This window comes from Protopterus annectens, chromosome 9.part0, assembly GCF_019279795.1.
Source record: "Protopterus annectens isolate FY-2018-M chromosome 9.part0, PAN1.0, whole genome shotgun sequence".
Lineage (NCBI taxonomy): Eukaryota > Metazoa > Chordata > Ceratodontiformes > Protopteridae > Protopterus > Protopterus annectens.
Window position 1 is genome coordinate 553506731 of NC_056743.1, and position 25659 is coordinate 553532389.

Consider the following 25659-nt stretch of genomic DNA (forward strand, 5'->3'; position numbering starts at 1 on the left):
TATATAAAACAGGAGTAGGGACAAGGGGTAGCCTTGTCAAGTAGCCAATTATAATGAAAAACACCGTGAGAAAGTGCAGTTAGTATATTTATTTAACTTTTGTTTACCAGGAAGACAAAAAAGTACAAACAACACTTTGGTAGTCAAAGGACTTCAAAGTACAAACATATACCAAAAAAACAAGTAAAACCAGAAGTGCAGTGCTATCAAACTTTTTAATAAAATATATAAAACTTTCAAGTAAAACTCTTCTTCTGTGTATAAAACTCAAGGCATCTACAAACCTTATAAATGATAATCAGCCAATCAGCATATACATTCAATGAACCTCATTTAAAGTGCCCAACAACAAAAATGTAAAATACATACAATTCTTTAAATAATATCATGTTTATCTTTTAAAACTGGCTTGATACTAACACTAGTATTAAGCCCTGGAAAATGGTCAGCTCGAAAATAATGAATCCACTTATATACAAACATTTCTGTCTTATTTAAAATGCTCCCACCCACACTGTTATTCATATAGATAACTTGTAAGATCCTAAACCTAAATTTATGTTGTGACCCCTTGTTAGATAGATGCTTCGTTAGGTCATTGGTTAAAACATTCCTATGAATCTTCGACGAATGTGCACTAATTCTATCCTTCAGTTTTTTATTCATTTTCCCAGTATAGAAACAGTTGCACTGAATAGTTAGCAAAGTATATACAATTTTCCATGTTACATGTACTCCTTGCTTTCAACATAAATATCTCTCTGCTAATGGGATGTCTGAAGGATAAATCAGTGCAAATATCTACATGAGTACAATTATAACAGGGAACAGTACCCAATTTCTTTTACTGTTATTGACCACTTTTTTGTTGTTTACATCTTTATAACAAAGATATTGTTTTAAATTCTGTTCTCTTTTATAAACAAACCAGGGTTTCTCCCATACTATTTCATTAATTTCTTGATTGGATGTTAAAATCATCCAATTCTTCTTAATAATTTCTCATACTAGATCAGTATGTCTATTGTATTTTATTATGTAACTAAGTCTATCCCTATTATTATCCTTGACTACATCAGTTTTAAAGGTACTATTAATTGTAACTCCAAAATAAGGTTTAGCTAAATCATGTCTCAGCTGTCTAACATCATTCTTAGATTTTCAATAAGGTTGACATCATACCCTTTACTTCTAAATTCTAATGCAATCCCTTCCTTTTCATTAATGAATGTCCCATCATTGGTGCTCAGTCTGCTAGCTCTTATGAATTGGCTCTTAACATCACCTCTGAAAACATATTTGGGGTGCATACTCTCTGAATGGACATATTTAACAGCTTGTACATTTTTTCCTGTAAATAGCAGTATTCAAAAAATCACCTTCCTTTGTAATTGTAACATCTAAGAATTTAATATTATCCATTTAAGTGTTAACATCAAACAACAAAAAATCAGTTGTGGAGTGCGGATATTGAATATAAACCTCTAGTTCACTTAAAGAGCCATTCCATAGTAAAAATGTCATCCACAAAATTTTTGTAGAATACCATATTATAATTTCTAAATGCTTTATCTTCTATATATATTCCTCAAATTGAGCTAACACAAGATTAGCATAGGTGTTCGCGACGGGAATCCCCATTGCTACACCTTGCTGTTGATGATAATATTCATTATTAAAACTAAACACATTGTTTTCAAGAACACATTCTAGCATAGAGCACATTAATTCTACTCTAGACGTACATAGTTCACCACGTCCATTCAGAAATTCCCTCATTGCTTTAATTCCATAAGAGTTGGGAATAACTGTGAACAACGATTTAATGCCCATTGTCACTAACAAAATATTACTGGACACATTCATTAAACACCATTCATTCAAAACAAGCAAAAAATCAAGTGTCTTTAATAAATCTATAACATAATTTCAACTTAGGAGCTAGCTATTTATCTAGATATTTGGAGATCACTGTGGTGATCCTTCCCCTGCCAGAGACTATAGGTCTCATTGGGGGCACAGCCAAATTTTTGTGAATCTTCGGAAGTCTGTAAATAAATGAAAAAACAGGATTTGCAAAATATAAATAGTTATATGTCTCCGTACTTATTCTAGCTTCTATTAATAAATCATACAAAAAACTTTTTACTTTGCTTATAATAGCATTAACAAAAACCATATAAAAAAACTCACTCATCCACCCTACATATCGACTATTACTCTTTATCACAATCATCCCACCCTTGTCAGCAGGCTTAATAATTATTTTATCATTAGCACATAATGAAATTAGTGCAGTCTGTTCTTTACTGAGATTATAACATTTATTTCTTTCTGTTGGTTAAAAAAGCATCATATATGTCTTGCTCACACATATTCAAGAAAGCTTTGACAGTTGGAGTTATTACAAGGTACAAAAGTATTTAAATGCTTCAAAGTTATATCAACACATTGAGCATTTTTAAATAATTTTAGATCCAAGGATCTGGCAAACAGTCTTAATTCTGTTAATAAATCAGTTAAATTACCTGCTGCTGATAAATGTCAATCTTTAGCTAATACTTGTAGTTCAAATGGACTTAGAATATATCCCGATAAATTAAGAATGTTATTGTTGATAGCTATTACATTTTCATTTTCCTGTACTTCATTGCTTGGCCTACCTTGTTCACTGATTTTTGAAATTTCTGTTCATCCTCCTCTCTGTTCCTCATTCTCTTCCAGCTGTTGCCTCTATGACTTTGTCAGAGCCCATTTTCAGAGGAAGCTGGGGAGAAACACTCCAGACACATGTCTTTGGAATGTGAGAGGAAAAAGGAGCACCCACAGGACACTCACACAAATGCATAGAGGACATCCACACTCCGCGCAGAAGGCACTCCAGTCAAGAATTGGATTTCTTGCTGTGAGACGACAATGCTAACTGCTGCACCACTGCGCCACCCTGTACTCTAGTAATAGGTGCATTTCCTAATTAATAACTGCAGAATTACAAATGGTCCCATAACTTTCTAGAAGAATTGCCATTAAATTGTATGAAAAGCATTGTTTACAATTGTGCTTGAAGCTAAAATCCCTATTCTCTCCATATTTGACAAAGACAAAGCAAAAGTGAAAAAGTCATTCTATTTTTATAGCTCGCTGTAAGCTATCATCTATCAAACTCCCATTAACTTTTCTCTGTAGTTTGCTAATGCTTCAGCATACATCTTGCCGTCTAGCATTAAAATCAATATAGGCTATTTCATGGCATGTGCATGATCCTTTTCTTGATTCCATGTTAAAACAATGTTTGCTATTACAGGAAAATCAGAAAGCTGTTTCTTCCCATCTCAGCTTCAGGGAAAACCTGTGTCATAGCAGCAAATGTATTCTAAAATTATTTATTCATTTATTGCTTTTGTTTACTGGGAAAGTACAACTGGGCACAAGTCCCATTTTCACTGGAGGACCATGGAGAAATGCTCCATTTTACAGAATAAATAGAAGGTAGTTATACAATATTTACATAATAACTGTATATACATACATAGACTAGTAATATGACATGACAATTAAAAGAATGTAGTACAATATTATCTAATATCAAACTTATAAGAGTCTAATTACATTCAGATTTAATCAGGTGTAAATAGATATTAAGGAGGAGATAGTGAAATAGGTTGAAGATGGTTACAAATTATGAAGGAGTATTGAGGAGGTGCAAGTAAAATGGGGATAAATATTAGTGGTTGAGAGCAGGGTATATAAGAGTCTGATATTTAGAGATTGTGAAGAAATATCTGTATTATGACCAGTTACATAAAAGTGGTGACAGTAAGGGCTTGGAGATTACCCAGAAGCATCAAATGTATAGAGCTGGTAGGTAGGACTTTAGTTGAGTTTATATGATTTCAGTGAGTGTTCTTGTCATATTGCTAGTGGGATGGAGTTCCAGGATTTAGCAAGCTGATGGGAGAGTAGTCATCTGTCAGCAGAATTGTTGTGTTTGGATACATCTAATAGCTATCTGTCTGATGAATTTAGTGGCTCTGAAGGAAATGGATGGTAGTTTATTAGGTTTATACACAATGTTATGAATCTGTGGAAGTTGTGAGTAGGTTAGATAATGTGGGAATTTCAGCCAAGGTAATTCCCTTAGGGCAGCACAGTGGTGGGTTCTGAAACCAAAACAAAGAAGACTAATACCACCAAAGGATGAGCAAGCTTGGAACACAGTATCAAAAGAACTCCACAGTGGTGGGTTCTATTTGGAAGGTTGGTAGTGAATTGTAGCAACATTGCTCAAGTGTGTTTAGCAAGGTCACTTGGATGTTAAGGATGGTGCAGAATACATTAGAGTAGGCAAGAGGTGAGAAAACACAATGTACTTTCTTACAGCATCTGTGAAGAGGAGTTTGGATCCACAGAAAGAATGCAGTTTTTGGTGTAATTTTTTTCACTATATTTTGGATGTGTGTGCTCCATTTTAGGTTCCCATTAACATAAATGACAAGCAATTTACTTGTGACAAGTTCAATTTTTGTTTTGTTGGATGTTGTAAATGAGAAGGAGGTTTTGTTGATTGTAATCTGTTTAGGAGTACATAGGATGAGTTTGGATTTGTTTGGGTTGAGGAATAGCTGGGGCAGATCTCAGCCAGGTTTTTAAAGGAGAAAGAGTCCTGGGTAAGTTCTTGTGGTACACCGATTGAGACAGAGAAAAAATGAGATGTATTTTTTTGCAACTGACAGCTACAATTCTATTTTGGAAGTAGCTACAAAACCATGATGTAACAGTTTGCCTTAGTCTTAGATGATCAAGTTTATATAGGAGAACAGAGTGAGAAGACAGCCAACACTAAGTTTCCATCATTCCTATTTGCATTTACTGTATTGGTGAAACTAAGACAGATGGTTGAGGTACACTGCTAGGGACAGAAGTCATGCTGACATAAAATGAAAAGATTATATTCTGTGAGGTAATCTACGAGGTGTGACAATATCTTTTTACGTATTTTTGAAAGGAGGCGAGAATGACGAGGTGTATAAGTTTGTGAATTCAGCTGAATGCTCTCCTTTATTGCATGTGTGTTTGACTTTTTTCAGAGGGTAGGGACATAGGCTTCACTGATGGAGTGATTTATTAGAATTGAGATGAGGCCATCTATTACTTCTGCAGCCATCTTAAGGTACTTCATAGGTAGGTTATCGGGGGCTAGTTGGTGGGTTTCAATTTAAGTAATGTATATGTTTGTAAGTAGTGGGAATTGGTTGGAAGGAGAGGTTATGAAGAGAAATGGTTGGTAGTGCTGTTGTCTGGTTGCTGGTATTAGGGAAATTCTGAAGTAGAGATGAAACTGACTGAATGACAAAGTTGAAAGCATCAGCAGAGCTGGTAGAGTTCTTGTTAGTGTTAAGTGTAGGAGAAGATTCAGTGGTGTGGCTGGGATTGAAGACCAAGATGTTTTACAATTTTTGTAGTTTTATGTTGCAGGTCAGTGTGGTATTTTTTTTTTTGTTTGTTTTATGTAACTTAATTTTGGTAAGATGTTGGAATGCAAAGCAGTGTTAATTATTCTGTTATTTTATTGTGTTAATCAACATAACAGTAGTTAGACTTTTCACTTCAAGGCCTGACTCCTGATTTGTTGTTTGAAGGTAAGCTTAATTCTGTGACATAATTATGTATAATATGGCAAATAGAGTTGTTATTTTTTATACTTCAGTCATAAATGGGTGCAGATGGCAAAAATCCAGTAATTGGCTATAGTTTCATCTGCTGTAAAGTGTACTAAGATTTGTGCATTACCTTATCATAATGGCAAAGCTAATAATTGACTACATTAGATACAACTCACAAGCAGACCTGTTACCAGTGGGGTGCCACAGGGCTCTATACTTCTCAGAAGTTCAGGTCAAAACTAAGGGGTTGTGGCTAACCAAGTTTGCCGACAACTGTAAACTAGCTGCAATCATTGAATCCTCAAATAATGTCAGGAGGGTCTTGCACAAACCAGCGACTGGTGTATAAGTCACAGTCTCAAACTGAATGCAAATAAATGTATCATCATTCCCTTTGGCACAATGTCTCCTCACTCTATCAAGTCAACAACAATACCCTAAGTACCCATGAAGTGGTAACAGACCTGGGATAAGTTGACTGCGACCTTAACTTTGACCACCATGTGTCTACTTGTAGTAAGGAAAGCTTTCTACACAACACACTTGATTAATAAGGGCTTCATCTCAAGAGCAAATGAAGTTCTAACCCCCTATACTCGACACTTAATTGGCCCATAATTGAGTATAACACCCCATTTGTCATGTACTGAAGAAAGCACCTGCAGCAATTAGAGAGACCTCAAAGGTTTCTAACAAAGAAGGTCAAGGGGCTCCATCATGTGCCTTACACAGACCAAATAAGGTCCCTGGCACTATACTCTGATTTCAGAAAAGCATTTGAGGTCAGTTTTGCTGATTCCAACTACTCTTTTTGCTACATTATTGCCAGAATCAGCAAAAGTGACCATGAATGCTTTTCTGAAATCAGTATGTGTATGTATCTTTTACCAAGTTTCCAGTCTTCTTCCTTATTTTTTTACTTTTTGGTGTGACTGAATAAAAAGCATTCTTTATTTAAACAAAATATTGTTTTTACTTATATTTTTATCTTTTACTTCTCTAAATCTGTAGATGTATCAATATTCATTAATAATGATTAATCAATATTACTCTAAATGTTGACTGAGTGGTTGAGGAATGTAGGTGGGGTATCAACAATGCAGGTAACACCTACACCCAGTGGGAAGGAATCATTATGAAATAATAGAGCACTTCAGCTCCCTGAACAGCTCAGTGCATTAAGGAACTATGTGTGTGGAGGAAATGATGTAGGGAGATGCAACAGCAGGCACCTACATCTAGTGGGAACCAATCATTATGTAATACACAGTATTTCAGCACCCTGGACAAATCAGATGCAGGAGCAGCAACCAAAAGGAAGAGCATGACATAACAACTGAAGGACAGAACCACAAAGCCAATTTCAATAAAAAGCATTCTATAAAGTAATCTGAATCATTTAGGGAGCCCAGTGTGTGTGTGTGTGTGTGTGTGTGTGTGGGGGGGGGGCACTAGATTATGTGTTTTTGTGTGTGTGGGTAATGGCACATTAAGCACTGGGGGGCACCATACAGCCCTTCACCTATGGCACCATTAAACTTAAGGACAGCTCTATATATAGGGTTGTAATGTAACATCACTGCAACTAAATGCCAGTCACTGTGAATGTCACTCTCTGAGCTAAGCCACTACAAGACTGCTGTGTTCAGTATATGCGCACCACTCATAAAATTTTACAGCATGAGCTTAAAGATGGTGTTAGATGGGTGGCAGTGATATGGTGATACTTAGACTGGAAGTGTCAAGGTAGCTCTGGCTTGATACTTGTATAGGCCCCCAAAATGCTAACCGCACCCCTGGTAATCAAGTACCAACCTCTCCCTATGTTATTCAGTATGAACCTCTTCCATAACAAAGCTACACACCACAACCTGAACTTTCCTTTTTTACTAGAATGTCATCGATCATTCCTAATTTCCTTTGGATAATTTGTTAACTTCCATTTCATGGATTTCCCTATCCCTTCCTTCCTTCTTTTCCCATTCTCTATTTCCCAGCACCTTCCACCACCAAGCATATCTTATGCATCCTACCTCAATGCTTGTTGTTTACTTTCCTCTGGAGGCTCGTTTTAAGTAACATTCACTGCCATTCCTTGTGCCATCAAAGCCTGTCATTTGTCCTGCAAGCACATGGATTCAATCTCCATCATGTTTAAATTCTTTCCTTTATCACTCACTCTACTATCACCAGAGAATAGTCTGGAAAAAAAATTCAACATATCTGTGATGGTCCTGTCCTCCATCCCGTGTCATCCCCTGAAAATGGGAATCCCAGAGTCTTTTCCTCTCTTGCCTTCATGACATGTACCATTTCTCTTCTTTCCAATAATTTCGGGAAATGCTGCTGGAATCTGTGTTGTTTCATAGCTTTATGAAACAGATTTTTCATTTCTTTTGTTTTTATTTTGTATTTGTTTACAAGGGTGGATCACTGACAGGTTCTTACTAATTTCAAATTCAGCCCAGAGGACATATGGTAACAGTTATAAAGAATACAAAATAATACAAATGCAATGGAAATAGTGTTCTTTTAAGTGATTAGAAAAAAGTATAAATGCAATGAATTCACAGTGTAACTACACAAACTGAGCATACAACGATTCAACAGACATTAGTTTTAAAATGTTCAAAGTATAGCTTAAAACTCATACCCCAAGTATAGTATCCATCCCCTGCTATATCTTCTCTACCATAAAAAGGCCTTTAACACACTTTTTCTCATTCATGTTTGATCCATACAAAGCCCTTACAACCAACCACTTGAAATGTACTTGGAATCCAAGAACTACCTGTCATCCAATGTATATCATTCTCTTGTAGGAACCATCAGAGACCACTATTCATTAATATTGGGGTATTTGCTAAGCATCTAAAGATACATTTCACAAATGCAGCACATTCCCTAGACTGCCTCACCCCTTCCTATGACTACCACAGAAAACTGCAAAGAACACCACTATGCAGCAGTAGTTTTGCATGACTGGGAAATGCCCACTTCACTCTAAATGCTCATCCACACCTTTAGTCTTTATGCATCTCATTCCTTTCAAGGACTCTCAGGAAACCTGTACATTAACTTCCAATGACTGTATCCTGGGCTTTTGGACAAAATTAAGTTATGCTCTCAGAGTTCAAACAAATCATCATTACTCTGGAACTATAAGATTTCATCAAGAAGTGCAAATGGATAATTATTCATTACAAACTGATCTTTGCTGCATCCATTCAATTCTAGGATGTAAACAAGATTTTGTAAGTCACAACAAACTCATTTTGTAATATTTTGTAAACGACTAATAGCATTTTAGTAAGCACTCAAGCTACAAACATAGTCAGCAGTATTTTGCTGATCCTGCCATGTGCTTTCATATGAGTGTAAGGAATTCTGTCTCTTGATTCTTGAGATATTTAGAAAAATATGAACTCAACGGCACTCTCAAATAAATATTAAATGAAAAACAATTGATATCTCAAAGTGCACTAGACACTGGTCAGTTATTAGTGCAGTTGTGCTGACCATCATACAAGATGTAAATTGAAATTGCCCAATGCCTTGTAGTAGCATGGTTTTCAAATAATTCAAACATGAACAGGTTACATTAGATGCCAAGAAGTGTCAGTAGGACATAACCAGAGACTTTTCTGCAGGTGTCACCAGACTGTAATGTATTGACTCCAAGGTTACAGCAGCTCATGGTGAATGAAACAACTATTGTTGCCATCTAAATATATACATATATATGTGTATATTATATTATATTTGTCCTCAGATATAGTATATTTAGATAGTGTGTGAGATGGTAGAGCACTGTAATTAGAAGTTTTTTCTGACAGTCATACTTTGGTTATGCCATAATGGAATACCAAGCAAAATATCCACCCTCCACCCCTATAATGGTCTGCTTCTACTGCCCTGAACAATCTAAGATTGCATTTAATACCATCTTTGGCAGCTTTATTTTCTGCAGCATCATCAGTTATATTTTAATTCACCTTAAGCAATGCTCACAGGGGTTGTTCTTCCCACTCTCATTTCATGTCACCGGGTATTAGTTAAGGAAGCAAACCTCACAGTCTAATTTCTTCTTGACAAGTCAAAATCAAATAGTTTCACGCAGTTTTCCAATTTTTGTAGACAGTCCCACATAGTTTTTGATGATTACTTTTCATGTCTTAAAAGATCTGCATACATACAAAGTTGGTCATGCATGGGTTGCTTGCCATTTTTAATAATCAAAACCTTGGTTGTTGAAAAAATTTTCCAACGATATTTTAAATTATTTTAAATCTTCAGAATTCCTTACTGATCATGGTAATAAATTCCAATTATTTAGGACTCCCTTATGAAACCAATTAATCATTCTAGTATATTTTGTGAAAATGCGGTTTCATTTTTGCAACCAAATGTTAAAACTTTCTTTCAAACAGATGCATTAATTATGTAATGAACATTATTATTTTTTCCTTGTAAGAAATTGAATAAAGGTCTAAACTCTTTAGCTGCTCCTGTACTTCATTCATTTCCTCATTTCTCTGAATCATTTCTATTATTATTATTATTCATTATATACATTCCAATCTTTTTCTTTTGCTTTAAAAGTTGGGTACCATAATAGGGAATTAGAAAAGTGAGGACAGTCTTTAGCACAATCCGGCTCTACAATTTAAAGATCTCCTGATGCTTCTAGTAGCTTTGTTACATTATTTAACCACATCCACTATGTTCTCATCAAAAGGGCAATTTATTATCTATGAGTATACCAAGATGTTTTATTTTTATAGAATTATTCCACTGATCTTACAGGCTCCATTTAAATATTTATTCTTAAATGCTGTATACTTTGTTGTACTGATACTTATCTAAGATGGACTTTAGAATGTTAATGTCTCATCAAATGGTATACAAAAACAATGAAGCACACTTGTTGTCAATAGAATATATCACATATAAAATCTATATAAATATAGATACAATATAGGCTCTTAGTATATACCAACTATGTTAATTTAGCCATGTTTCTGCAGTAATGGAAAAATCAATATTAAGTGAAAAGAATACATCATTCATGAGTAAAAAAATGTATTTACTAAGCTTCATGCATTAGTTGTATATTTGTTTTAGAAAAAAAACATATCTATTGCAAAATAAAGTATAAAATCTTTGGTCACAGTACTCTTACCACACTTTGGTAAATTTAGACCCCCTGTTACTGTCATGACCAAAAACTGTCTACCCATCCTCAGAGATGCAGTCTTATTAAAAAAAGAATTTACCCAGTTAACTGTACTATCAATTCAATATCTTCTCTATTTAGGTCAACAAATTTACATCTTCATTATATAATATGGGAATAAATTGGAAAAATCCCCAAAAGGCACAGCAATTCCACATATCCTTGGCAAGAGCAAGTTATGTAAATGTGATGTTATACTTCCTTGGGCAAGTAACATTTTATTCACATTTCTTTGCTGAAAATGTTGAATGTTACAGGACCTATACATATCAGTGACTTCACCTGTAAGGTCATTATAATTCCGTTCAAGCTGTTATTTCTGTAAATAGATGGATCAATTCCCTTTGTAGCTGAATGTTTTATCACAATTATATTTTTATCAGTTGAAACAATCACCTTAGCACTTACTGGAGAACAAAAAAAAAAAAAAAAATACTGTAAGCACACAATTAACAACCAACACTGTTACCTTAAAAGTAAACTAATTTAATCCGTAACTAAAAAAAGAAATGATACTTTCTTAATACAAAATTTATCTTTTCCAAAGTCACAAAGGAAGAGTTTTAGCTCTGTCTTTTTACATTGCTGCAAAAAAATGCACCTGTACTCATTGCAGTGTTCAATATCATGATCATTTTTTTAAACATTGGAAAAAGACAAAGCTGGGGCCAAAGATAGCCTTCAAACTTTCACAAGCTTATTTTACTCTTTTGGAATCCCATTAGCTCAAGATAAGACTGAAGATCATGTTCAAATTTTAACACTCCTGGGAAATGAAATTTATAGTCAGTGTTTGGTTTCACTTACGCTCATTAAAAAAATATTGCCTACTATAAGAAACTTCCTTTCATCCAAGATAGTGACTATGATACAGGTCATGGAACTGGTCAGACTTCTAAACTTCACCTGTAGAGCTATTATTTTCAGGTAGGACATTCATTCCACAAAATAGCTGAATTGCTATGAGTATCCTCATTTTGGTTTCAGAACTCTTGCTCTGACAGCAACAGAAAATCGTATAGTTCATCAATCAAACATTTCATGCAGTTCTTTCTACCAGTCTCTCTCAAATGACAAGAAATGATCATTTTGTATTATGCTTTAAAACTTGATTTATTGTAATCAGTCAGGCTTAGTGCCAACTTCTATTAGGGTTTATTTTAGTGGCTTTAAGTTTATGTCAAAAATGTTTAATATCCCGGATCTCACCTAGTATAGGTTGAAGGTTAAAATCTGAAAAATGATGGAGTAAAGAAAGATATTGTATCCTACACAAAGCAGACCCCCATTGGTTTTGCTATTGAAATACATACTTCAAAATGTACATGCTCAATGGGGGACCTTTTTTAAACAGCTGTACTCTTCTAGGTTTACAACTAGTGAATTATTGAGGACTCTTAAATGGTCTTAAGTATGTCTGCACATCAGAATATTTTCTAATATGGCTTTATAAGACAAAAACAGAGCAACTGGATTCTGACCAACACATCTGTTTGCTCAAGTCTCAGGAACTTATTATTCTTGGTACTGTGCCCTAGGGCTAACCTCATGAATTTCAACATCCCCTTTAAATTTTAAAAGCTTGTTTTTTAGTCACCACTAAACAGTTGGACTCCCATCTAGACAGGCCATTAAAAGACCGTGTTATCCCTGCTAACTGATAATTCTCCATTCATTTAGAATTGGTCAGGTTTCCACAATTTGGCAGTTCAGGGGCAATCAGCTAAAATTTTAAAGAAAATGGATAGGTAGTCAACCAAATCTTACTTGAGGTATATTTGTTATTTTTTATTATTTCATTCACATGCCTGTTTTATTTTATTTCATGAAGAAAGAAAAGCATTTTGGAACATTCTTTCATACTAAAAGTCTGTGACACAGCAGGAAGTTATATAAATGGTAGAAGCCTAAGTTTACACCTCTTAAAGGATCAAAATAAAATAAATAAATTCAATGGAACAGAATTCCTGGGTTAAAATGGGGACAGTTGCTACTGTTCCTTTCTCATTTATTAGAAGACATGTCTTGTCACATCTTGAAATTACAGCGATTAGTACGACTTAGGCTTTATTCCCAAAAGACAGCTTGTTCTTTATTTTAAAGAAATATGGCAACTGTCAAGCACAATTACCCAGGTATTCAATTATTTTATTCTGCAATCATTTCTTGTTTCCAGGGGATAGTGCAAACACTAATCTATTTGTCAAGAAAACAGACAGTCCAGAATTGAATTATTATTTGATATTTCTATATTCTTTCACTGAGATTTGTGTGACAGAAACCCAATTTTGTTTATTAAAGTTAGAGTGCATTTATCTACTTTTCGTTTAGACATTTTTAAGCTTGGCTAATCTACATTTTTATAAAAATGTTTATTAAACTATTAGACAATAAATGTGCAGTCAAAAAAGGGGGGAACCTTGGGTATAATAAATGACCATAAACTGTATTTCTTTATGAGAAATCACATATGTTAGTGTGCAATGACTTGTGTAAATTGAAAATGCAATCTCGTTTATTGGTGCTTTTACGTTGTTTTTTTTGTTTGTTTTTTTAATGTATACAAGTACAGTTTAGTTACAGATTTAAAGTTGTCCAAGTTATAACTTTTGAAAAACATCCCATATTTCTTATTTATGTCATATTCCTGTTCAGTGTTTAAAATATCAGATAAACTCAAAAACATGTTATTCTTCAAATCTTTGCTGTTGCTAAATGCTTTTATATAGCGAATCACATCTCAGGGAGTCCATTGTTTATATTTTGTAAATTATTTTGATTTTCCATAGTGACACTTTTAATCAGCTGTGTGACAGTGTCATAATTTGCACTTTTGCAGTTTCCTTAATACTCTAGTCACACTGTTGCAGATGTTAACGTGGTCTTTCTTCTGCTAATTTAAAATACATGCAGTTTAAAATATCAATTTATAAACTACATTTGAGTGGAGCCAATTAGAATGTTCTAACAGAAGAACATCACTTAGCAGAAAAATAGCTTTTTAAATAGGTACATTATTTCAGCTATTTTTTTCAGATTTCAGGGATGTTTTCCATAACCATCTTAGAGACTAAATTTCAGCTATGCTATTGCTGTGCTTGATCCCTCATGGCAGTTGCACTTTTATAATGTTATGTACTACTAAACTTTAGTGACCTTTGCTTCAACAAAGATAATGTCATATAGGAGTTACAATCCAGTATGACAAGTTCATCTCATCATACTGTACTGCAACACTGAAGACTTAGCTTGTGCTTTGTGATCTAAGGGTATACAGTATTTCAATATAATGTTGCACAGCTTCCTTGGATCAATGGCACTTCTGCCAAACTATACAATTTTCAGTAATAGAGTTTCTTCATTTAGCAACCCATGTTGCATTGTTTCGTGAAATTTTGTCCCACAGTTCTCTCATATACTTTGTGTGTGTGTGTGTGTGTGTGTGTGTAAATTTACACCTGTGTTGAACTGTAAAATGTTCCATGTGCTTAAGAATCCTATCCATATAGAATCAGGTACAAATATCATACTAGTTTATAAAGTGAAGTAAGATAGAACAACTAATCCTCTGTTCTCTAAAAATGTTTTTTTAGAGTAGGAATATTAGGTGAAGAGGAAATGCAATGAAGTATTCAGTTAAGAATGCAACACACCGACAATGAAAGTAAATGAATAGAGGGACAAAACTAGAATTCTACATGCAGTAAAGGTTAAACTAGACAATCTGACACTCTTCCTTTGACATTAAGCAAGCATTAAGCAACATTAACATTATGCAACAGATTGGAGGGAAGTAGAATTCTTAATTCAAATCGCAACTTCCCATGTTTTATCTGCAGATGTAGTCTCTGTGTGTGTTGTGTGTACATACAACCACAAATAAACAAGTTTATAATGAATAATTATGTGTGGGTTTGTTTGAGGCATAATATGTCAATAAATATATCAGCGATTATGATTAAGCACCACCAAAATGCAGAAGAAAAAAAAAACAATAGGTTATATTTCTGATTACCAAAAGAAAAGACAACTTTCACATGGGGAATTTACTTCCCCACCTGCCCTTACATCCTGGGAAATTAAATGTACCAACTCCAGAGTAACACAACCTCAAAATAAGGGTGGGAAGGTGTTGAATTATGTAACAGTTCATCTAATGAAGTCTGACTGTTACATAATTCCATTGTGTACCACCAATGAGAAATACCAGCATTTCCAATGAAATGTGATAAATCACATGAGACACACACATATCTATATCTATATATATCTATATATACATACATATATATATATATATATATATATATATATATATATATATATTTTGCTTAAGTGTTAGATGATGGATTGATGACATGGGTGCCTGAAATGGGGCAGTGCTTGTTACCTAATCCATTTAAGCATGCACTTTATGTTAAGGTTTCCGTTCAGGCCAGAGGGTGTTTCTGCTTTAAGCTATGTCTGCCATTTGAGCTCCAACTTCTAGTGGTGTGCTCAATTATCCACTGAATATGTAGACTTCTTTTAGTACTAGAAAGTTAAATCAAGGGGTGTGTACACATTGCTTAGTATATATTGCTAAGAAATTACTGGTGTTAGGGCATTGGATGGCTCAGTAATGTTTTTTTATTCTATTGCTAAGTTTACGAGTGGTCATCCCAATATAGAAAGCTTGGCAGTGGGTACATTTCCCTAGTTATACAACATAGGTGGTGCTGCAGTTATAAGCTGTGATAGAAGGTAATCAGGTGTTTCCCAGATTCTATTGCAAGGCTCTTTCCTGTACTGATATATTGGCAACACCAGCAGCAATGTCCACAGGAGTGGGAGACAGGGGTTCCTATTGTATTTGGGGAATCAGGTCTGTTTCTGTGTTCAAATAGCATTTTAAGGGAGTATGTATTTTTGTAGCAAAAGGTAGGTTGGTTATCTAATGCACTGTTGAACTCAGGCTTGCTTTGTAGGATTTCCCAATTATTTTGCAGAGTCTTTTTATTGCTCCTGCATCTATGGAGATGGGGAACTGTGGTTGGTCGCTGTTAATCTCTTTGGGATACACGTTGAAGCCATATTTTAAGGTGGGCAAGTGGCAAGTGCATCTGTGCTGTCAGTTGCAGTGCTGTTGCATTCACTAAATCTACTGGGTACTGTTTTTCTAAAAAAAAAAAAAGGTGTGAAGATATTCACTTTCTTTTATAAAGTCACAGTCTTCACTAACTAACCAGCTAAGTTTAACAAATTGACCTTTTACTATGTTCCTTTTCATGAAGCCAGGGTGCTGGCTTCTAAAGTCCAGAAAATTATTTCTGTATGTTGATTTTCTGTAGAGGGTGGACGTGAAGCACTGGGTGTGACATCAAGGAAATTCACTTTCGATCCTATGTCTGAGACCGTAAAGCTCAGAAGCATGATACTTAACATGTTCCTTCAAGAAATCAAGCAATGTTCTTGGGGTGACCTTCCCACAGGAAAAATATGTTATCAATATAACACTTACATGGTGCTACCTGGTTGAAGCCATTTAATTTTGTGAGGGTGTCTGCCTCCCACGAACTAAGAAAAATATTGGCATATGTGGGGGGCATCTTTGCCCCGATGTCTACTACTCTGAGTTGCTGGTAGATTGTACCCTCAAATGAAAGAAATTGTTCTCAAGTACTAGTTTGAGTAGTGAGCAGAAAGTATCTGCTGGGTCTAGGTTTCTATGTTGTCTAGGTATACCAGCGGTTTCAATAAAATCCATGTTTTCTAGGGTGCTATGTCCCGTTGCTGTGGCTATCGCCTTGGTATATACAGTGATCGAAAATCGCATCAGCAGTTATATTGCCATTATAGGCATTTTCAGGAAAGGTAACGCTTGAAAGATCATCCTTCCCTATGCTTAACATATTATCAATATCTAATGCTTCTTCACAAGTTTCTGCAGCCAAGTCAAACATGTTAAACTCAAATTTATTGATGTGAAAAGATTGCTTAAGATTTAATTTTCTGCAGTAAAGGTTAAGGTCAAGAATCAGTAAAATTGAGACCTTTTTTATGTAAATCGCACACCACTGTAATTATCTGCACACTGGTGAGGTTGTAAATGGCTTGGTCAGTCTGTACCAATCTCATCTTGCTTTACTCCACATTGCTGTTTAGAAACACCTGTTCTGTCAGTTGTGACTTGACCTGGTCATTGTCCCTTTGCTGCTCCCTCACCCCCTCCCCCTGCTTCTGCCTCTCCTGATCCCATTTGGTAGTTCTAGCTGTGCTGAGTGTATGGTAGTGGCTGTAAAAGACTGCTCATTAGAATCTGAATTATCAATTGTAGGGGATCAGTGCTGAGGACTTGCTACTGGGCAGAGTTACTACAAGGCACAGGCGTCATGAGAGATTGCACTGACCTGTTTGGTTCTCTGTGTTGGCAATCTTAGCTTGTTAATGTGGTCTATGTGGTGCTTTTACATCTCTTTGGGGGCTGATCTGCAGTTCTGAAAGGTTCCTTGAAGTCTGTTGTGCTTCTGGTGTGAAGGGTAATCCTGGTTCTGTGAATGGTCTGCTTTGGTTGCGATCTTTTGAGGCTGTATTCAGCGGATAATCTTTATTACCTCGGTATCGCTACCAGTCTCCGATTAGTTTCTTCTTCTTCTTTTGTGTGATAGTGCCAACATGTCTGCTAATTTTAGTGATGATGCTATGCCATTCCATGCTAACCAGGGTAAAGCAGGGGTGCAGCATGATGGTATCATTTATTGATTTGATCATATGACTCATCAAGTTTCTTATGGTTATGACTTATAAGCACCTCCATCACCTGGATGCCTGCCTCATTGCAGATTCTACACAGGCCTTGATAATTATCTCCTTTGGCCTCTATTCTGTTGGGAAATTTGTATACGCATAGCCCTTTTGGGACTATTTCATTGCTTATACATTTTGCTAGGTAAACATTGTCATATTCTAAGCTTTTGTTACTCGTTAGCAGTTTTTCCAATTTGTAAATAAGAAATTGACAGTCACCTATTGTAAGTCTTGTTTCATTTGGTGCTTTTGTGTTGGAGGCCTCCATGGCACTTCCTGGGGGTTGAAATTCTGTAAATATATATATATATATATATATATATATATATATATATATATATATATATATACAGCTCAGAATGAAGACAAAGTAAAACAGTTAAGTGCGGGTTGGTATTAGGGCATGAGAATGTGTTAGAGTATTGGTGGCTTAGGCTTGGATAAGGGAAGAGGTTTAGTATTGTACGTTTGTTGATGCAGGTTTCTGCATCTGAGCCATACCTCTCAAGCTGGAAACATCAAAAATCTGGACAAGGCCCATGAAAAAATAGTTACAAATCTGTACGCTGTTTAACATAAAATTTGCATACATAATTATGTAACCCAACCCACTCCAATGGAATTGTGGGATACCAACTTTCAAATGCAAACTGAAGAACAGACAAGCAAAATATGGCACCAGAATCCCTCTGCAGCCATTCCAATGTCCCATTACCTGGCTATTTCACCCCATTTACCATAAACACTAATGTGTGCATACTGCTTTACTTCTACAATGATTATTTGAATTTTGTTTTTACACTTTACAGCACAATGCACAAACACTAATAGACATAAAGCAATTACTGTCTCACAATGAAAATAGATGTCATTAAAACTTCTGTGCCCTTGAAACTCACATTTATTAAAATAGCATTGAAACCTACACCATGTTCAAAGAAAATGCATCTAGCCAGTGGTGGATAAAGATTACCTTTGGGCTGTTTTCAAATCATTGGCCCCTTGCACACAAAACAAGAAACATACATGTGTTCTTTGCTACACCTTCCTGATTTTAGTAAAGTCTATTCCATGTATAATACAGCACACTTGTTAGAGCACATTTTAAGTTTGTTTGAACATTTTTTCTGTAGGCAATGAAACAAAATGCATGAACAAGTAATGACAAAACTGCCCAATTCAGAACATTTCCATCATAAAAGTCTACTTACACACACACACACACACACACACTATACATATAAAATGAATGACAGCAATGAAATAAAATGCATGAACCGGTAATGACAAAACTGCACAATTCAGAACATTTATAAGAGTTTACTTACACACACACACACACACACACACACACACACACACACACACACACACAATATAAATACATACAAGTATTCCACACACACTCAACGGCTCAGTATCCGCCTATAATATACCATGCTTTTATTAAACATACAGAATAAAATGCAGGCTCTACCTGAATAATCACATGGAATGACAAAGCAACTTAAAGAACTTCCTGCATAGTCCCACACAGCAGAGACACAGTATCTCTTAAGAAGTGTCCGAGTGTCTCTGAGCGTCTCAAGCAATTCTTTTTCCTTCTGGTTTTCCTTCCAGTTTTCAATAAGAACCGCTTGTTCTAGACCCCAAAACCCACCAAAAAGATCCAACAGCTCTCAACTGTCTGTCTTCATCACTTCCTTTATGCACCAGTGATTGCCTTTATTATTCAAAAAATATGAGAACTTAACAGCAAGGGTCCTTCTTTCGTTAAGGAATTTAAAATAACAGGTTTACAATAGTGACAACAGCATTAATTACATTATTTTGCGCCAGTTTCACTTCATTTGATAGGCCTCAATAAGCATTGCAACAATATGCCACTACACATACACACAGGCGCAAAGGCCTATAAAGATGCACACAGGTGTGTGTGTGTGTGTGTGTATAGGTACATAACTATATATATATATATATATATATATATATATATATATATATATATACATATAGATAAATATATATATATATATATATATATATATATATATATACACACATACATATAGATACATATATGTACATAGATATATATGGATATACACATAGATATATACACACACAATTTAGAGTGTCCGTTTCACCTATTGCACATCTTTGGAATATTGAAAGAAACCAGACCACCTGTAGAAAACCCACTCAAACACAGAGGTCATGCAAACTCTGCACAGAAGGTACTCCAGCTGAGAATTGAACCAGGAATCTTCTTGCTGTGAGACAAAAACACTACCTGCTGCACCACTATGCCACCATACATTACATTCTCATAGTGCGTACTTATTTATAAACTTGAGATGATTTTCTTTCCAAAATTGGTGAAGTGCATTACCTGCCCTGCTGCTGATACATTCATCTCTGCATTACAAGTGGGCCTGCATTGACAAGAGTGATGTATTCTACAGGTTTCAAAAAGATGTGTTAAGAACACATGTACTAACCTTAGTATGACTTTTTCATTACAATAACTAGCAGAAGAGTAATACATATAATACACCCCATAATACTAGTGAGAGTCTGAATACAAAATATTTAGGATTACCAGCTATCTGCAGGACTGATTTCAGCAGCTTTATCCTACAAGGAGCATGATAAATGCCATTTTATAGGAGAACAATGTATTATATTTTTCTCTGAATGTTATGCAAAATTATGATACTGTCAGGAATACCTTAGTATGCTAAGAAACTAATAGACAAATGACATTCTATACTGCTGAATCTTTATTTGATAAAAAAGTGAAACTAAGCACTTGCATTAACTCACACACACATACAGCACCCTTACCTTAAGTAAGATCCATAAGATATCCACATAATGTCTGGTAAACGTCTTTCCGAAACTGCTTTCTGCCGCTTGCAGCATTTGAACAGCCCAGCCGGAAAACTGCTTTCTCCAAAACTGACTTGCTTTCCTGTGAACAAAAACTTCCAAAACGGACTTTCTTTCCTGCTGCTTGCAGCATTTTAACAACTGCTTTCCGATAAAGGAAGACTTCCAAACGGACTTGCTTTCTGACAAACGAAATTTTCTGATAACTGTTCCCGCCACAGGCATTTGAACAGCCCAGACGGAAATGTGTGCGCAGCTATTCCGATAGGCTGGTAGCACTGACGGTGCTGATGTCGTCGCACACATGATAATGCAAGCCAAAACAGCATGAAAAAGTAAAAATAATTGGGAAAAAATCAGAAATGATGGGGTGCCATTCAGGAATCATGGCACCCCATCATTTGGACCCCAAAACTCAGTAAAAAAACGAGGAATTTGAGATGGTTGGGAGGTGTGGTCTGAGCCAGTCTTTTGCAGTGGTAGTTTAAGGAAAGGGTTTTTCTAAGGTAAGGCACAGGATTATGGTTTACATGCATTAGTAAGGTTGTGGAGGCTGCAAAGGGGCAGGGTTATTTTTAGGGTTTCCTTGCATTAGTAAGGTGGTGTGTTGGGACAGGTTAGCCATTTGTCTATGGTATTAGTATGGTCTAGGAGATTTGATTTGTTTGTTTTATTTTAATGGATTTTTCGTGTAATCCGATCAGAGATGTAGAGAGTTTGCCTGCGTTTTTTTGGTTTGATATGTTTAATGTGTATTTATTTGGCATTTTGAGTGCCTGCATTTTAATATGTCAGCATTGTGAGTATCTACATTTTGAGATATATATGTGTGTGTGTGTGTGTGTGTGTGTGTGTGTGTGTGTGTGTGTGTGGGAATACATTGTATATACATGTACTGTCTTGAGATACCGGTGATATCAGTGATAAGTGAATATGATACTAGCATTTATTGTACAGACTACCACAGCAGAAAAAGAAAACATAATGAGCCATACAACAGTATGCATATACATGGAACGCTATACAGTTATTGAAAATTCACACATCACAACATAAAGTACATAACTGCAAACAGGCTAAGCAAACTAAGAAGAATCCTTTTTAGAGAAACAAGCAAGAACAGTCTTATATCATGATAACATTTACTTAGAAAATGTTTATAAACTGTGGTCTTTGAGATGGAGACATGCAAATAAAATGCCAAAATGTTCCCTAAAAAAGTTGATATAAAGTGCTATGATGGATTCCTTAGCATGAAACATAACCTTGCCCATTCAGTTAATATTAAAGAATAGAATGCACAGTAATCTGGTCATTTTCAAAAAAAAAAAAAACTCTTATTAAATCACTTGGATAACTTTAATACAGGAGGAGTTTTGCATCATGTTCCTGGTATTAACAGTAGCTTCATAAATGATAAATTGAACTGATTGCTTCCTGCTTTTATTCACTTCACAGAACAATAGTCCACTGCAGAGGTCAGTGGAGCATAACGTTGTAGATTAGTATATAAAGCCATCACTCCAGACCTATTAGTAATTTTAATTGGTTAGCATAATTTACTCTTTACTGCCTTAAAACACAAGAGGGATTACATATAATTGTCTTGAGTAGAAATGTAATTAAAGTGAACTTATATTAATCCAGCATAGCTATAGAACAAGGGCAATGATTTATGAGTAATATTGTTGGCATTTTCGAGAGATATAAGGTCAGTCAAAAATTATTAAAAACAAGGCATGAGGCACTGACACAACGTATGCTACTGCTGACTGTCTTTGGGTATGACTTGCTGGTGAAAATGAAAACAAAACACATTTTATTAGGGATTTTGAAGGAAATAAAAATACCAATTTGACTTTCTACAACCTCCTTATATTAGTAAGACAAATGAGTTTGTACTTGACACTATAAACCTGCCTAGAAATTAATTTCCTTCATGCTCTCTAACGTCTCTGAGCAGAAAATAATGGCCGGGTCATTTTTGGAAGCATATTTCAATACAACAGGAAATACGTTTTGTTTTGTCCACAGCTGCGTTTGTCTTGTTCTGTCATCAGTCAAAAACTATACGGCAGCCATATCTCAGCAAAAGTGACAATAACTTAACAGAATCTAAACTGAAAAAAGTCAAACCATGTTAATTCTCTCAGAAGTTAGGAAAGTCAATTGTCTCTCCACTAACTGAAAGTTTTTTTCTTATGCCTGATGTGCTGTGCTATTGTGTAACATAAAGATTCCATGAGCTATAGCTGTAGAGCATATACTATATGGACAATCCATGTATTGTTTTCTCATGTCAGCCTGTTCTGAATTATGATTTTACTATACCTGATTATTTTGGATGTCTTCCTATATGAATTGACCCTCATTTAGATAAGTCTTACGTTGATGTTAAAATATATACATTAGTAATAATTGCAGTGCTAATATTGCACTGGTAATCCTTACAAATGCTGTGGATTATGCTTGTAACCTACTTTAACAGTACCATATTATAATAATACTTTTGCCCGGAGGGGGGGGGGCAATCCCAGGCACCATCCATATAAGAAGTGTTTGGTCCCCCCATGCCCTGTATTTTTGTGCATACTAAATGTGAGACTAGAATGTGAACTTCTAAAGTGAGGAGCAACTTCCTTACCCTCTACAGTTACATATCTGCTTACGAGTCAATTAAACAGAACTATAACCCTAGTTCCTCTCAAATGTGATGCAATAATGCCTGATGAACCCATACAAACCTAGTCTAAAACAACCTCCTGATCTGTCCTTCATCTATAAGTTCAGGACTCATTATCTTATGAATCTGCTTCATTTTCCATAACCATCTATAGAAAGGTCATGTTAGAAGCACCAATGTTACTGCTGAACAGTTTAGCAAAACATTTGTTCTTCTTTTAATTATATACATGTGTACAACTCACATCTTAGCCTTCAGAACCCATTAACCTTTTTCAAAAACTAACATGAGGTTCATTCCATCCTAAATTCAATATTTCAAACTCGCAATACTATCATCCACCCTGAATTCAGTTTTCTAAAGTCACACTAAATTTCACCACTAATAACTACATCATTTTCACTTCACTAACTACCTTATTTAATTTTTTCTTCTTTATATATTATTGTTTGTGTTTCTTGTTTTACAGATGATGATCTCACAGTAGATGGGATGAACTCGATGGATCTGTTTGGCTGCCTTAAACATGGCATGGAAGTAAAGCATGAATACAGAGGAGTACAGGATCTGAAAAATGTGTCTTCTTAAATTTCATTATATTTTTACCAGGTTTCAGTTTTGTTAAATGCAGATCTGACTTCCACAGGGCAACAACAGTGTTCCATCTTGTTTGAAAATTGAAGTTCAGCAGCTCACTGCAAGCTAGAAGCAGGCGTATTCCCAAAAAGTGACTGTAGTCTCTCCAAGGTAACATCATCTTTTCCATTTGCTGCTGGTTTCACATGATACTTCTGAAGTCTAAAGCAGTAGTAGTTTTTCATAAACTGAGCCCACTAAAAAAGCAGGACTGATGCTACAGATTATACTCAGCTGGGCACCGAGGACCCAAAAGACTCACAATCCACATGAAGCACAGCAGTTGTTGCTCCTTGATCTGCCAAGTGGCATGTAAAACAAATGGAGTCATCATCAGTCTCTGACTTCCAAAATCTGAAGACCAACATAATACATCTATATGGCAGACAAGCCAAACTTGAAAGATGCTGATCCATAGAAAGACTGAACAATTTTGTTTTTTTAATGAGATGAATTTATCAGATGCATGACAATCCGAATGCAGAGAAGAAATGCCCATGAAGAAATGGAGTTCTGAAACAAGATTTGGGATGACATACAATGTTTTATTTGGTCATATACATTTGTCATCCATCATAAAGCATTGATCACATATAACCAGTCTCAGCCTCAGTCCAGGTTCCGTGGTTAATGGAAACAACTGCATACAGATACCATCATCAGAACTTGCAGACATTACTACAGATACACCAATCAGCATGCAACAGAAAGACATATATTAGAGAGGGCAAACACACTACAGGTGATCAGAGGAGGAGACATCTTTTTTAGGATTCCTTGTACAGTAGTTGACAGGAAATTATAACAACATGAGGAATGTTGTTACCAGCATGTTGAAATAACTGCTCAATCTAGGATTGTCAAGAAAAATACTGGTCAACATTTGGGTAGAAATTAATGCTTGTGGAAAACATAACCTGGATACCCTAAAAGCAACACATGTCCTAGGAGGATGGTGACAATCATAAGAGATAGTGCTGTGTGTGATTTGAACCTGCTACTCTTACAAAAGTTGTAAAACCTTGTAAAAAAAACATAAAAACACAAAGACAATGTATTACTGATAACTTCAAACAACAAAAAAAAAATGGTCTGGACATGCCAGAAAAGATTAAATATTATTTAATTCCAAGGTCAAGATAATACACAAGCGCTTTCACCCTGCTACAGTGCTGGGCTTTTACAAGTACTTGACCATTTTTTTTGTTCGAAAACTTGTAAAGCATTTATGCTTTTGGCTCAAACAAATCCCTTAGTAAGGCTTGACTGAAAAAGATTTCTACAAACATCAGATAAATAAAATATGTTAAATAAAAGTACTTGATTTGTTTTGTCAGTATTGATTAAATGACTGCTTTTCAACAACTACAAAAAGTCAAAGACGTTTCTCTAAATTTCATTATCAAGTTATCGATCAGTTTTACCAGACTGAATTGATATGCACTATGCCTGGTGCATAGTCCAAAATATTTGACTAATTTCTGGAGGCGTATTGATTGTCTTATACAACAACAATAAGACTCCACTGCTCTGGCATTGCATGCATGCATGTCTAAGATAGTGACAATTGTCATATAAAACAAGCTGAGAATGTTAATAAGCATGTTCCAAATGTCATATTACAACTGGGTCCATAAGGCTAGTATTATAAAGCCCTGAGTACGTAGTATGAACAGGCTACATGCATTTGTCATGAGATAAAAACAGTCAGCCTATGCCAAATGCATATTGTAGAGCAAAAAAGCGATTAAGACACTTAAGCA